Source organism: Peromyscus californicus, unplaced genomic scaffold (assembly GCF_007827085.1).
Source record: "Peromyscus californicus insignis strain IS unplaced genomic scaffold, ASM782708v3 Scaffold_10__1_contigs__length_136768540, whole genome shotgun sequence".
Taxonomy (NCBI): domain Eukaryota; kingdom Metazoa; phylum Chordata; class Mammalia; order Rodentia; family Cricetidae; genus Peromyscus; species Peromyscus californicus.
Genome location: NW_026294391.1, coordinates 121,976,172 through 121,992,175, shown reverse-complemented (window position 1 = coordinate 121,992,175; position 16,004 = coordinate 121,976,172). Strand labels below are relative to the sequence as shown.

Here is a 16,004-nt window from a genome sequence, read left to right as displayed (position 1 = left end):
ATCCCATCTTTCTCAATTCGACTTTACTCCGGTTCTCAGTAAACAGGCAGAATGAAGCCACATAACTTGCCAAAATATTACACAAGTGGTCCCAAGCTAAGCTTCATCTGCGTTCTCCTTTGAAACCTCACTTCTGCTTTTCTCAGCATTCTTATCTTCCAAGGTCCAAGAAGAACAGCCCATTAAGCTCTTCACATAGCAATCAATGTTTATTCCAGCCCCCAAATTCCAAACTCTCCTATATTCCTGACACAAAATAGTTCAAAGAACTAAAATAAACCAATGGTTAAGTTTTTCATAGCAAGCAATCACTTTTTTATATGAATTTCTGTCTTAGTTTTATTTCCTGTTGCTGTGATAAAATTCCCTGGCAAGAGAAATGGAATGGAGAAAGGGTATATTTGGATCACAATTCTGTTCCAGTCCATAAAAGAAATCAAGGAGACAAGAACATTTTCTAGTCTGACGTTTTTGTTGTTCTTTGATACGTTCATACATACATGCATACAATGTGCTTTGAATCAGTCTACCCTTATGCCCTTCAGTTCCCTCCCACCTTTTCCTTCCCGACTATTCCCTTCCAACTTCATGGATTTGTTTTGTTTTAGGTTTGTTTGTTTCCCACAGAGCCCACTCAGTGCTGCCAGTATGTGTATGATCATATGCTAGATCAAGGTTAACTTTTCAGGAGCTGCATCCTTGAAGAAAACTGACATTCCTCTACCAGCAGCTAGCAATTGCATATATATATATATATATATATATATATATATATATATATATATATATATATATATCTTTAGTTGGGAGTGGGATATCATAACCACCTATCTTCTCCATACTGAGGTTTTATGTGGCTTGACCTTGTGGAGGTTTTATACATTCTCTCACAACCATGGTTAGTACATATGCACAACTTCTGGGAAAAGACTGTTCTCTGTAGTCATCCACACACTCTGGCTTCCTAGAATCATTCTAGTTCCTTTGCTATGATTATTCCTGAGCTTTGGGTCAAAGGTAGAGTATAGATATCCCATTTAGAATTGAGCACTCAATGTGGTTGAAATTTAAGCTAGTCAAATTACATACATGAACAATATATTAATGAATGCATACTTTTTGTGCTCAGCACATTTTCTCTACTCATACAGTTCAGGATTTCCTCCATAAGGAATAATGAAAGCCACAGTAAGGTCTTCTGCTGTGGGATGTTCTGTATGACAAATGTGTTGCTAATTAGTCAATAAATAAAACAATGATTGGCCATTGGCTAGGCAGGAAGTGTAGGCGGGACAAGGAAAAAAATAGAGCTGGGAAGTGGAAGGCTGAGTCAGGGAGACACTGCCAGCTGCCATGATGACAAACAGCATGTGAAGATGTCGGTAAGCCACGAGCCATGTGGCAAGGTATAGATTAATAAAAATAGATTAATTTAAGCTGTACGAACAGTTAGCAAGAAGCCTGCCACGGCCATACAGTTTGTAACCAATATAAGTCTCTGTGTTTACTTGGTCGGGTCTGAGTGGCTGTGGGACTGGCGGGTGTCAGAGATTTGCCCTGACTGTGGGCCAGGCAGGAAAACTCTAGCTACAGTCTTCCTACCTCATTTAAGGTAAACAAGATGGGCATGCTCACAAGCAGATTTTATCTAAATAATGCTTCATTAAGATTCTCTTCACAGGTAATCTATAGTATCAATTCAAACTGACAATTGAAACTTACCATCACATAGGGTTTAGTTCTCCCATGTTATAATGAAACAGTTTTATTCATCCTCTTCCAGTCACTAAAGTGCCAAAGACACTGCTTTCCATATCAAAAAAAAAAAAAACTCTTTGCAAAACTGTTCTACAAAAGAATATGAGGGGACTCTGTACAACACATCATTAAGCCAACCAAATAATATATTTCAGGATGTGTGCACTTGGCTGCACTTACAGGCAGTAATTCAGGTAAGTTTGTCAATTATGTAACTAAATATTGTCATCTAAAATGCACACTAAATTTGTAATTATGAACCTAAAACACTGGAGACTTAAAGCCTAAGACTACTTTCAATTATCTCTTATGCAATTACAATGGATATAAAATTATGAATTAGAAAAATACCTCAGAATGATGGTATTTCACTTGGTGATTACTTGCTTAGCAGTGAGAAAGAGATAATATTTATTTATTGTAGATAGGATCTATATGAAACTTTACACTGAAATATATTTACAGTTAATGCAGGCTCTTGATAAAAATGCTCATAAAAGGTAAAATCCCACTAGAGTTTATTCTCAAAACATATATGTGTGTGTGTCTATAAATGTTAGCTAATTTTACTAAATACATTAATATATACATGATTATTAGAGAGTGTCTTAGTTATTTTTCTATTTCCATGACAAAATACCATGACCAAGGTAACTTATAAAAGGAAGCATTAAAGTTGGTCTTATGTATCGAGAGGATAAAAGTCCATGACCATCGTGGCAGGGAGCATGTCAGTGGGCAGGCAAGCATGGCATGGTACTATAGCAGTAGCTAAAAGCTTACATCTATTCTACAAGCAGGAGGCAGAGATTAAGCAAGAGCTAAGTGAGAATGGCATGAGCTTTTGAAACCTTCGAGCCCACCTCCAGTAACACACCACCTCCAACAAGCCACACTTTCTAATCCTTCCCCAACAGTTCCATCAACTGGATACCAAACATTCAAATATATGAGCCTATGGGGAGCCATTCTCATTCAAACCACCACAGAGACAATTGGGCAATGATCAAATGATATTATCAGCATCGTGAAACCACATGTGATTTTACATCAGTTGTAAATACATTTTTACTCTTACACAGTTTAAAGAGGATAAAATTGAATTTAGGAATCTATATAGCAAGTTTGCAGACACACCATAATCGTTAAAATGCCTGCATAGCATATTCAAAGTTCTTTGTTCAATCAGAAGCACTCCATAAAGCTGACACATGGTGGTATACTGCTGTAATCCAAATACTGCAGAGGTAAATGCATGAGGATCAAAACTGCAAAGTCATCTTTTGCTACATAGTAAGTTCAAAGCCAGCCTGGGTCACATAAGACTGCTTCAAAAAATAAATAAAATAAAACAACTTATACAGAAAATATATTATAACTTACAAAATAATATGTGCTTTATTCTTAAGAAGTGGAAAAAATATTGAAATTACCTCCCAGTTTATTTATATATATATATATATATATATATATCATATCATATGTATATATAGTACATATATGATATACTATATATATGTGTGTGATATATGATGATTGTGGAATTCATTATATTTGTAACTCTTTCAATGAATCCTAGAGGGTCTATGAAAATTACATTTTGATAATATAGTTCCTTTATAGACCAGATAGCAGGATCTTTGAATAAAACTTTACAAATTATAATTTTAAAAGATAGGGTACTTGACGGTGACAACATTTTGACAACTGGTAGACAGTGTGCATGTTATGCAAAATATGCTAAATATGCAAAAATCAATATAGTACTTACAACTATTTATACTACCCATCTCACTTTATCTAACAGAAATAAAAACATAGTTGCATATATATACTTTCATTAATTCATCTTTTTTATTTAGAAGGTTTCTTTCATTTTAGATACCAACCACAGTTTTCCCTCCCTCTCCTCCTCCCACTCCCTTCCCACCTTCCCCCACCCCATCCACTCCTCAGAGAGGGTAAGGCGTCCCATAAGGAGTCAACAAAGTCTGATATATCAAGTTGAGGCAGGACCAAGTCTGAGCAAGGTATCCCTCCATAGGGACTAGGCTCCAAAAAAGCCAGTTAATGCACTAGGGATGGATATTCGTTCTGCTGTCAGGGGCCCCACAGACTTCCCAAGCCACACAACTGTCTCCCACATTCAGAGGGCCTAGTTCGTCCCCATTACAGGTTCACCAGATGTCCTACTAGCTCGGGTCAGCTGTCTCTGTTGGTTTCCCCATCATGATCTTGACACCCACCCCCACCACCCCACTTGATTATATAATCCCTCCTCCCTCTCTTCAACTGGACTCCAGGAGCTTGGCCAGTGCTCGGCTGTGAATCTCTGTATCTGCTTCCAACAGTTACTGGATGTAGGTTCTATGATGTCAATTACGGTAGTCACCAATCTGATTAAAGGGTAAGGCCAGTTCAGGCACTCTCTCCACTATTGCTTGGAGTCTTAGCTGGGGTCATCCTCGTGGATTCCTGGGAGTTTCCCGAGCACCAGGTTTCTCCAACACCCCATAATGGCTCCCTCTATCAAGATATCTCTTTCCTTGCTCTCCTTCTCTGCCCCTCCCCCAAGTAGACCATTCAGCTTTTTTTTTCTTGGTTTTTTGAGGCAGGGTTTCTCTGTGTAGCTTTGCGCCTTTCCTGGAACTCGCTTTGGAGATCAGGCTGGCCTCGAACTCACAGAGATCCACCTCCTCTGCCTCCCGAGTGCTGGGATTAAAGGTGTGCACCACCACTGCCCGACCATTCAGCTTTTAAACACAGCTGGAAGGCCATTCCAAGGAAATAATCTCTGGAACTCCATTCCCTTAGCTCCCCAAATGAATAAAATAAATAGTGTAGCACATGACGTGGTGACTAGCGTAATATATGAGTCTTACAAAAAAGCATGAAAACATGATCTCAGTGTTTCAGTAAAGCCTCATTAGCTGAAACGTTTAATGTTACAGAATTATATATACACATATACATGTATATATGTATATATACACACTATCTAAACATATATATGTATTGTGAGTGAGTGTGTGTGTGTGTGTGTGTGTGTGTGTGTGTAAAAGTCTAACAGCAAAGTACTTGGGAAATTTGTTTCTTGAATTAAATAGCATAAAAAGTAAAGTGTGGCTGTCTATACATGTACATATTCATTGTATATGAAATGTTGCACTATGACTTATAAAGTCATGTAAGTACTTTCTAAAGTTAATTCTTTTTTATTAAAATTTATTTTCCTGTAATATCTATTTCTAATCTGCTCCTCTACAGGACAAAAGAACTTTTTGCTCCAAGCATAATAGCTCTGTGACTAATCTTAAACTCTGATTCTAAAATATTCTATCTAGTTGTTTGCTATCACAAGCAATAACAAAAAAATAAAGATGGCATCTTGAGTTCCATTCAGGAAAGGTACCTAATATTAATTCTGATCATTGCCTCTTGGTATCAAAGGCCCCTGAATGAAGCAGCTCATGGCAAGTTAATATGTGTGGTGACCACTTACATTCATGTCTCTTTCATTTGCAACACTGGACTCTTGCCAACATTAAGAAAAGTAATTGCAGATGTATTGACTTGGTTTGTGAACTTGCTTAATGCACTGTTCAAGTTTAACTAATCAATCACATTTGGAATTGCACCCTTGGTAATAACAGCTGTTAGGCATGGATCTAGGAAAAAACTCATGCTGTGAAAAACTTAACATAATATAGCAGGTATTCTTTTTTTTAAATCTTTGTATGTTAACAAAATATATAATTTGAGCTTAGGAGATACTGTATATCAAAATTTCACTTTCATGTGAAAACCATTCCTAAGTACTGCCATAGTACTGACACCCAACTGTATAATGGTGATATTTATTTAAAACTTATTGGAGTACTTTATTTAAAAAGACTTTTACATTTCCTATGCAATGGGACTTCACTTTTATGAACATAAATTATAATATTTCTAATGCATGGTTAATAATGAGGTTCAACACACAAACACATGTACACAGAGAGAGGAGAGAGAGAGAGAGAAAGAAAGAGAGAGAGAGAGAGAGAGAGAGGGAAGCACACACACTTTATTTTTCTTGAAAGATAAAGCTGGTATCTAATAAAGACAATTTCTGAGTGCAATTCTGAGTGCGTAGTGTGGGGAGAACAAATACCACATTTCTTCTCTGAAATCTGTTTGTGGATATGTGATAAGTAATGACGTTCATAAGGAAATTACTTGTGAAAGATTTTTAATCTGGAGTTACAAGATGTCAATGTATGCTCCACAGAAATATAGAAAAACAGGAAATAAAAAAGAAACAGACTTCATTATGTATGTTGCTTCATTTCTCAAGGCATTTTAATGTTTTCTTTTGGAGAAATATTAATAATATTTGATAGACAGTACATAATACTCTTAGAAAATCTGAATACCATTAGATTTTATTGAATTCAAAAATCCAAAAAAGAAAATAAACAAAAAATATGTATACATATATATACAATGGTTTATATTCACATACATACACACATACATACATACATATGCATATATATGCACACTGGTAGATATTTGTCAATGACATTAACGGAAAATTTCATAATTGTCATTATTACTATATTTTGTTTTAATTATTTAAAGTGATTCAATATTTTATGAAAATATCTTCCTGGTAATGCAAGTAAAACCTATTATGAAGATCATGATACCTTGTTACTTTTGAAATTGATTTTGTTGTTTAACAATTTTATACATGTATACAAGGAATTGTGATTACTCTCACTCTAACTTTTCTTTTTTTTAACATTCAGATATAACATGACTTATTTTCTTTTTATAAAATTAACCATGTCATGTAAAACACAACTCATTTCTTTTTACTTGACATTGACATTAAGCGGGATATAGTATATAATCTGAAGTTGATTTAAAGCGTGCAATAACTTGTGGCTAGGATATTTGCAGATACTTCCACATTGTATAGATGGAACGGCACACCTACAGCTTGGTATCTGTGGGTACTACAGAGAGTGCCTGGGGATGCAGAGGGATGGCTGAAATCAATTTTCAAGCATACGATGGGCCTCTTTGTTTGTCAGCTTAAGTATCTTCATGGTCTGAGAAAAATCAAGACTCCTCCTACTAAGGGGCACAGTCATTGCTGTACCTGGAGTTTTCCTGTGTCCACCCGGCTCCTGCAGCCACTCAAACCCAAGTAAACACACAGAGACTTATATTATTTATAAACTGTATGGCCGTGGCAGGCTTCTTACTATCTAGTTCTTATATCTTAAATTAACCCATTTTTATCAATCTATAAGTTGCCACGTGGCTTGTGGCTTACCAGTACTTTTACATCTTGCTTCCTCTGACTCTGCCTTCCTGTTGCCAGCATTCTCCTCTCTCTTTGTCCTGCCTATACTTCCTGCCTGGCTACTGGCCAGTCAGCATTTTATTCATTAACCAATTAGAGTAACACATTCACAGCATACAAAGTGATGTCCACAGCACATTGCTTAAAGGAATTGAGTGCATTAGGTAAGAAGTGAGTATGAGTGAAGGAATGATACAGTGAAAACAATGTCTATAACCCACAATTCATACTTTAAAATTAAGGGGAAATAAAGATCATTTACAAATTAGTGGAAAACCTTGATTATTATTATTATTATTATTATTATTATTATTTATGAGACAGTGTTTCTTCATGTAGTTTTGGTGCCTGTCTTGGATCTCGCTTTGTAGACCAGGCTGGCCTCGAACTCACAGAGATTCATCTGGCTCTGCCTCCCTAGTGCTGGGATTAAAAGTGTGTGCCACTGCTGCCCAGTGAAAACCTTAATTATTAAAATACGTTTCCCAAATACCTTTTCTTCATAATAATATTAACCTTTATGACTTTTGCTAAGCAATAAAGTCACATATATTTTGAAAAGTTAGCCAGTTGTTGGTGGTGTACATCTTTATTCCCAACACTTAGGAGGCAGATACAGGTGGATCTCTCTGAGTTCGAGGCCATCTTGGTCTACAAAGTGAGTTCTAGGATAGCCAGGACTGTTTTTTTTTTAATTTTAATTTTTTGGCTCATGCCTTTAATTCCAGCACTCTAACTTTTCAAACCTACCTCCAATCCCTATCCACTTCATTCCTAACAGCTATCAGACCCTTTCCCAGGTTAATTACTTTGCACTGTTGTTGTTTCATTTTTGTTTGTGAATATGTGTGTGTTTGACCCATTTAGTTTAAACAGGTTTATCTGTGTGAGTATTGGATTGCAACTATACATTGTAACTTTGTGGCATCATCAATGAGTGTACAACTGAAGGCAACATTTCCCCCTTTCCTTGAGTCTATCAGTAAAAAATAAAATAGTTCACCAGTGAGAGATAGGGCACACAAATCCCTCCTCCATCTATGCCTGACCATTGGCAGACCCATTCTTTGATGACCCAGAGCAGGCATCAAGAGATACTCTAAATTCATGATTGTGATAATTGTGTCTTGTCCAGAAGATGACAATCTGCAGCTCTTCCCCCATATCATATATCTTTTACTTTTTTCTGATAGCATTTTAAGAATCTCAATTTTCCTCCTCTATAAGTGCTCAGCTACCACTGAAAAAGGAAAAACAAAAGCCAAGAAACAGCAACAACAACAAAATCCCTTGTATTTATTTCACTGTTCTTCTACAATGAAAAGAAAACAACCTTACTTGGAAATGTCTCAAATGTGAATAATATTTCAAAAATTATAACCTTCATTGCTTGTCTATGTGTAGAGCAAAGTTTCCTTGGTAACTGTGCTAAACCTAATGATGTCCAAATCATAAAAGCCAGGAGCACTTACTGGTATACTGATTGCTTTTACTGGAGTAAATGTCAACTATAAATGGTTATAATGATGGTTATGATTTACTTAATGCAGGAGAAAATTATACATTTAGAGTTAAATCTGCTACCCATATACTTCTAAATCATCTGGGTGGGAACATAGCCATTTTCCATTTGCTTAGTCTAGATTTATTACGATGAGAACAAAACACAAAGGTTGTCAAAGTAGTGAGTAGACTTTTTAGTTACCTCAAATGTAACCTTTGTAAAAAAAAATTGCTTCATTCATTTTGAGTGTTTTATTTGTATACAAAGGATTATTTTTTTTTATTTCCAAATCTCCAGTTTGAGCAGGCTAAACTGCTCAAGTTTCTCTAAAACCCCCTAATGTGCAATGCCACTTTAATGTCTTGTTAATAATGAGAGTACAAATAATTCTTCCAAACCTAAGGTTGTCCTGGACTTCTTACCAGACATTAGACTATGACAATGTCCTCAGAACTTGATAGCATATAGGTAAAGCACTTTATAAAAAGAAATATATTTCATCATACCTCATGGGCATCCTTGAAGGACATTTATGGGTGAAAATCACGCATAATCAAAGCATTTCAAGTATAAATTGGTGCTTCAAAGGGGGTGCTATCCTAAGTTAGTTGCATGTCACTAAATATTGTTTCTTTCAATGATTAAATTTATTTCAGCTTCTAATCTATAGGCATGAGTTCTAAGATTTATAAGTTTTCAAGTATCCTAAGACTGATATTAAGTATTTTCCAATCTGCTACATATCAACAGGGAGATTCAACTCTGTAAGAAGCCTTAATACTTTATGTGTATTTCTTATTTTGCTCCATCTTAATAAACAAATAACAAAACATTGTTGTAAAGAGTAGTTTATATAAGAATATGTGAGAGAATGTAATTTAGAGTAAGACAATCCCAGTTTAAATCATAATCCTACCTCTGACATTTGTAGACTTTGAGACTATGTTGTCAATTAAATTCCCAGTCTTCCTAATCTTGCAAAGTGGGATAAAAATATTTAACTTGTATGGATGCTTTTAATTCCAAAATTATGGAAGTATATCATAAAAATCTAAGACAGATAATATATTAACATATTAATAACAATGTTATTTTGCTTTTCTTAATTGTGGTCTCTAAAATATCACACTTGACCCAGTATAAAAGTAGAATTATATCTGCTTACTGATGAAGACTCTAAGGTTTAAAAACCTAACATGACTTACAGACAAAATTAATGAGTTCCATTGAAATCTGAACCAAAATTCTAGTCCTGAATCCATTGTTTTCTTTCTATGGCACGAAACTTATTAGATGGATATATGATGTGGTGCCAATGTATCTCATGTATTCATGGTCTTATTACATTATCTGATAATTTTAATAAATTTTGCTATTGACATTGCCCAAGTGTCATACATAGTTCAGGTTAATTCAATCATACTTACATTGGCATAGTCATAGACAGGAATGACTAGCTTCAGTCTTAGACATATTTAAATATGACTCTATACCTTCCATGTTTACCAAGTCTTCAAGTTTTATTGTAATATTTTCCAAAACTGAGCATTCCTTTGAGACATTCACCCTAAATCTCATTTATGCCACCTAAATCTTATTGATGCTAGGCTTATGCTAAGGCAAAATAGGAAAGTTATCTAATTAAAGAAATTTCTTAGCTACTGGTAATGTTCTTATACTTTCTGAGGCTGATTGATATTCTATAGTTATCATTTACTGTTTGCTTTATACATTATGCTATCAATCTACAGCACATGTACACTCGGGAGTGAGTAGATAATTAAGTGGCATATGTTATAAAAGGACAAGTACTGCAAGGTTCCTAAGAGGCATCTAAAGGAGTCTAAAGATTAAAAGAAAAGATCAGAAAACATAATGGTAGGGGCCTAAAAAAGAAAAAGAGAGAATGGTTTATAGTTCAATGAGAATAGGAAATATAATAAACTTATAAGATCAATAAGTATATTAGTTGGGATCATTGAGAGAACTGGAACTTATAGAATGGATGGATATTGCAAAAGGGATGCACTGCATTTGATTTCAGGATCCAGTCTGGGTAGTCCAACAATCTGTCTGCATGCTGTAGAGGTTAAGAATATGGTAGCTCTTCAGTTCATGAGGCTGGTTGCCTCAACATTTCCAATCTGATAATGTAATTCTGGAGGATCCCAGGAGAGCTGCTGGGCTTTACCCAATACTCGAAGGCCAAAGAAGCCAGGTTCTAATGCCAGGGAAAGGGTTGCAACAGCAGCAATGGCAGCAGCAGTGTATGTGCATTCATCAAGAAGGATCAAATGGGAGGGGAGCAAAAGCAGCACCACTTTTCCCTTAGGCCCTTAAATGTAGGCCATGACACACCATTCTTGGGGAAATAACCTCACTGACCTTCCCATAACACATGCTTCTTAGTCGATCTGAGGTCTCATCAAGTTGACAGTCAAAATTAATGATCATAGTAAATTTTAGAGATGAGATATATGACATAGCCTATAATTAACAATAAGTGCAAATCATTAAGGTGGATTTCATGTCAACTTTTCTTAACATCCACAGTCATTCACACACACACACACACACACACACACACACACACACACACACACACATACACACACACACAAATAGCAAAATGAGAGAAATTCAAAATGGAAGGTGAATTCAGAACAGATGCCACTTGAGGATGGAAACTGATGAGCAAAGAGAAAATCAAAGTGAGAATATATTCTTTTAGCATTTTAGTCACAAAATAGGGGTTTTAAATGCTGATTCATAATTTGAATTGCATTTTATCTGACTAATAATATATTTAATTATTAAATATACTATTTACAATTATTACATTTGGGCTTAGGCAACTAACAACTGCAATAAAGCCTGCCCCTATCAGTATGAAAAACTATCAATATTAAAAGGGTATTCTTATTGCCATTATTAAGAATGCTTTAATATTTGAACCTTAAATTTTGTTTCTAAAAGTTTATGTCATAAAATGTTTCTCTCTGCTGAATAACAAAACCTTAACATGGATATATTTAGCATTATTCCACATCACTCTCACTGTGAGCACATCTATCTTTGGGATAACCTAAATAACCTTCATTGCTGGTGTCATAAGAGTCCAAGAAGAGCTAAGACTGTATATATTCTCGTTAGGAGCTCCATTCTTTTGTCTCAGTGACTCAAAGGTTGTCATGACATTGTTTAATAATACTGCACTGAAAAACATCCAGTGATGCATACCTTTAAATAAATAGAAAGATTCATTGACAAAAATGTTATCCTTTAATAATTTTGATCTAGTTTTGCTTCCTAATTAGATCAGTATTTATAGCTAACAGGTTCCCTTCATAGAAGATTTCTATATTTTTTCCTGTGGGGTTCTCAAGTTCAGTTTGATGGCATTGTTTTAGTTAGCTTAGTAGAAAAATCTGTGCTACAGATTTTTAGACAAATTGAGACAGACTGAGTTATTCTTCTGGGTTTTCTATAGTTATAAAATTTATAATGTTACATATTTTACAGATTTAATGACACAAAACAACACAACCTCACCATACCATTCTGTGGCTCACAATATCATTGACTCAGGTTGACTAAAATCAGAAACCTGGCAAGCTATCTAGAGGCTGTCCACAATCACTGATTCACATGGAACTCTTCATCCATCTTCAAAGCCAGAAGTATTGCATCCTGATCATTATTTTGTAGTTGCATTTTTCTCTAGCCACAGACAAGATATGTTTTCACCTTTTGAGAATTTCTGCAATTAGGCTTATCCCACCTACATAATCTGTGATAATTTCTCCTTCTGAAATGCTTTGACTTTAATATAATCTACAAAGCTTTTTTTTTTTTTACTTTTTTTTAAAAATAGCATCTTGTGGCATACTGGTGAATGAGCTAATAGGGCTTTTATTCTACTATTAAAATTGTAATACAAATTAGGTCATTTGAGTTTTTACAGAATGTTTGCATCATGGGAAAAATAAATATGACATAAATAGAATCGATATATGAAAGATAAGCACCCCCCAGAATCTAAGTGGTGTAATAAAAGAGTGTTGTGACTCCATGATTTTTTACTTATTTAATGCTTAATTTTCTGTCAGTTTCTTAAGTGTTAATTTCCTTATTGCTGTGGGATGGTCTGTATGTCAAATGTGTTGCTCTGATTGGTCAATAAATAAAACATTGATTGGCCAGTGGCCAGGCAGGAAGTATAGGCGGGACTAACAGAGAGGAGAATTGAGAGAACAGGAAGGCAGAGGGAGAGACTGCCAGCCGCCATGATGACAAGCAGCATGTGAAGATGCCAGTAAGCCACGAGCCACGTGGCAAGGTATAGATTTATAGAAATGGAATTTAAGATGTAAGAATTAGATAGCTAGAAGCCTGAGCCATTAGGCCAAACAGTTTAAATATTATAAGCGTCTGTGTGTTTACTTTATTAGTGGGCTGTTGGACTGCCGGGGTTTGGTGGGCCCAGAGAGAAAACTCTCCAGCTACACCTTATTTCATGAGATCACCAAATAATATTCAAAGTTTTACTAAAAGTCAGCAATTAAATCTTTAAGATCAAACCAGTGTGGTTTAGAGCTGAAAGAGAAATTACTGTGTTGCCATGGACCAATTTTTCTTTTAATAGAAATGAAGCCATTAAGGTAAAAACAATAGTAATTCTAATGATCAGATCAACTGAATTAATAGTACTTTATAAAAAAGCTTTAAAACATTTGATAAACTTATTTTCTTTATTTTTTCAAACTTCAGGAAACTGATTAAAGGATATTTTATAAGTCTCCTAAGCCTTACTCTGTGTAACAGTGCTTGACTTTTTAAGCAGGCTTATTGATATTTTACTGACATCCAATAAACTGAACCTACTTAAAAGTGATCACTTTCATAAAAATATATGCCTATGTGTGATAATAGTGAGTATATCTATTATGCCCAACATTACCACATATTTATTTATGTGAAATTTCTCTTTCCTGAACCATCCCAAAATTTCTGTTCAAGTAAAATACTGAACTGGTTTCAAACACCATAGACTAGTTTATATATATATATATATATTTTAATTAACATGAATGGAGTCATCAAAAGGCTCTCTTTGACTAAAGTTCCAGCTCAACAGGACAACACATGCCTCTTTCCATGCTCTTTCCATGTGGTCTAAAAATTAAATTTTGTTTTCTTTTCATTCTGTATTAAATCACATGTGGCTCTGTCAATAGTTTCACTTTTGACAGACTGGAAATAAAAATGGCCAAAGGAGATAGGATAAAGAAATTCTCTGTTGATCCAAGAAAGAAAAGATACACCAGGAAATTATTTTAGAATTATAGTCAATTTTGTTTCATACATTGGCTTGAAGAAATATTTGTTAAAATATCTGAAACTCTAGACCACTGATTCTCTGCCTTTCTAATCCTATAACCCTTTAATCCAGTTCTTCATGTTGTAGTGACCCTCAGCCATAAAAAAGTTATTTTTGTTACTATTTTATAAGTGTAATTTGCTGCTGTTGTTAATAATAATATAAATATCTTATATGCAATCCCCATGAAAGGGTTGTTCTACTCCCCAAAGTGTCATACCCTACTGGTTGAGAACCACTGCTCTAGACAATGATAATGTGTTAGAGACAACAGAATAAAATACTGAACAAGGAGTTGATAGATAATGGCTTGTGCAGGTGGTGGTGGTACACGCCTTTAATCCAAGAACTCAGTGAGGCAGTTGCAGGCTGGTGTGTGAGTTTGAAGCCAGCCTGGTCTACAGAGTGAGTTCCAGGATAACCAGAGCTACACAGAGAAACCCTGTCTTGAAAAACAAAAACAAAAAAGGGAAGAAGAAGGAAAAAAAAGATAATGGCTTGGGGATGTCAATAACCTATTTATATAATTTATATAATTTTTTGGAATATAAATGTCTTTTATTGTGATGTGTCTTTCAATTTTCGTGAAAAGTTTGATAGTTGGGCTTCATTACTTACTATTGAAGCTTGAGGATATTTTGTATACAAATATTTTTACATATAAAACAAATATTTATCATATATATATTCTGTAAATATTTGATCTAAGACTGTGGCTTCTAATATAAATTTGTCCAAGGGACTGAAGATCTTAATTTGTATAATCAAATTTATCTGTTTTTCATTACTAAATTACTATATTTTTGTTTTTCCTAATAACATATTGGCCAATGCAAGTAACAAAAAGAATTTCATATATTTTACCAAAAATTCTTTTATATTTCCCATATATACTTACTAAATAGTTTTTGTTAAATTTTTACATATGTTATATCTATGTCTCAAATTTTTGTCTTGTTTTGCAGATAATAGTCAATTGTCATACACCATTTATTAAAATGAATATTGACTCGTGCATTGTCTTTGCAACATTTTCAGAAATCATATTTTCATGTGCCCATGAATCTGTTCTCACATTTTATCATGTTCCATTGCTCTGTTTCAATGTATTTAAACCAAGTACATGCTGTCTTAGACACTGTTCCTTTATAATAAATGAGACTTGAAACAAGATAATGTTAATTCAACAAGATTTCTCTCCTTTAAACTTTGTTTTAGGTGTTTTCTAGACAGTCTCTGAATTTCCATATGAATTTTTGAGATAGTTGTTCTACATAGCCCTTGTTGTCCTAGAACTCACTGTGTAGACCAAGCTGGCCTCTGCCACATGAGTGATATTCACCTCCATATGAATTTGAATTTTTTTCAAATTTAAAGTGCTTTAAATTTTAGAATTAAAAAACTGATTGGATTTTAATCAGCATTTCAGGAAATCTACACCTTAATTTATGAGTCTGACAATGAGTAGTAAAAATAACAATGAAGGATACTTGTTCATATGCTCAGGTTCAGATTCCTTGTCCTCGGCGTTATTTAACAGTTTAGGGGCCATATATCTATATATAGATAGATAGATATAGATATAGATATAGATATCATGCTTACTGAGCTGTGCAACTGTTTATTTTACTATTCCAAATAATATTCTTCTGGATTTTTTAATGTTTTATGTTTAACACATTTTTATTTGATTTAGTAAAATTTGTGTTGAATCTTTGGATCTGTATTCACAAGAAGTGGTGATATGTAGCTTTGTTTTCTTTTGCTATGATTGTGTGAATTGGGTTTCAGAGTAATCCTTCACTTACAAACAAGAAGCATTATCTTTCCTTCATGTAAATGGAATAATTATTCCTTAAATAATATGACTAGATATAGTTTTTCCTAAATGACTATCACAGTCTGTCTTTGTTCCTGTTCTATTGCTGTGAAGAGACACCATGACCAAGGCAACTCTTATTAAAGAAAGCATTTCATTGGGTACTTGCTTACAGTTTCAGAGGGTG

The 16,004-nt window shown here is 34.5% G+C and overlaps 1 pseudogene; it reads right to left on the bottom strand.

Moving 5' to 3' along the window:
- The window catches only part of LOC128117763 (BTB/POZ domain-containing adapter for CUL3-mediated RhoA degradation protein 2-like), a 40,359-nt pseudogene extending 24,809 nt beyond the window's left edge, over nucleotides 1-15,550 (bottom strand).
- Nucleotides 15,551-16,004: the final 454 nt, after the last annotated feature.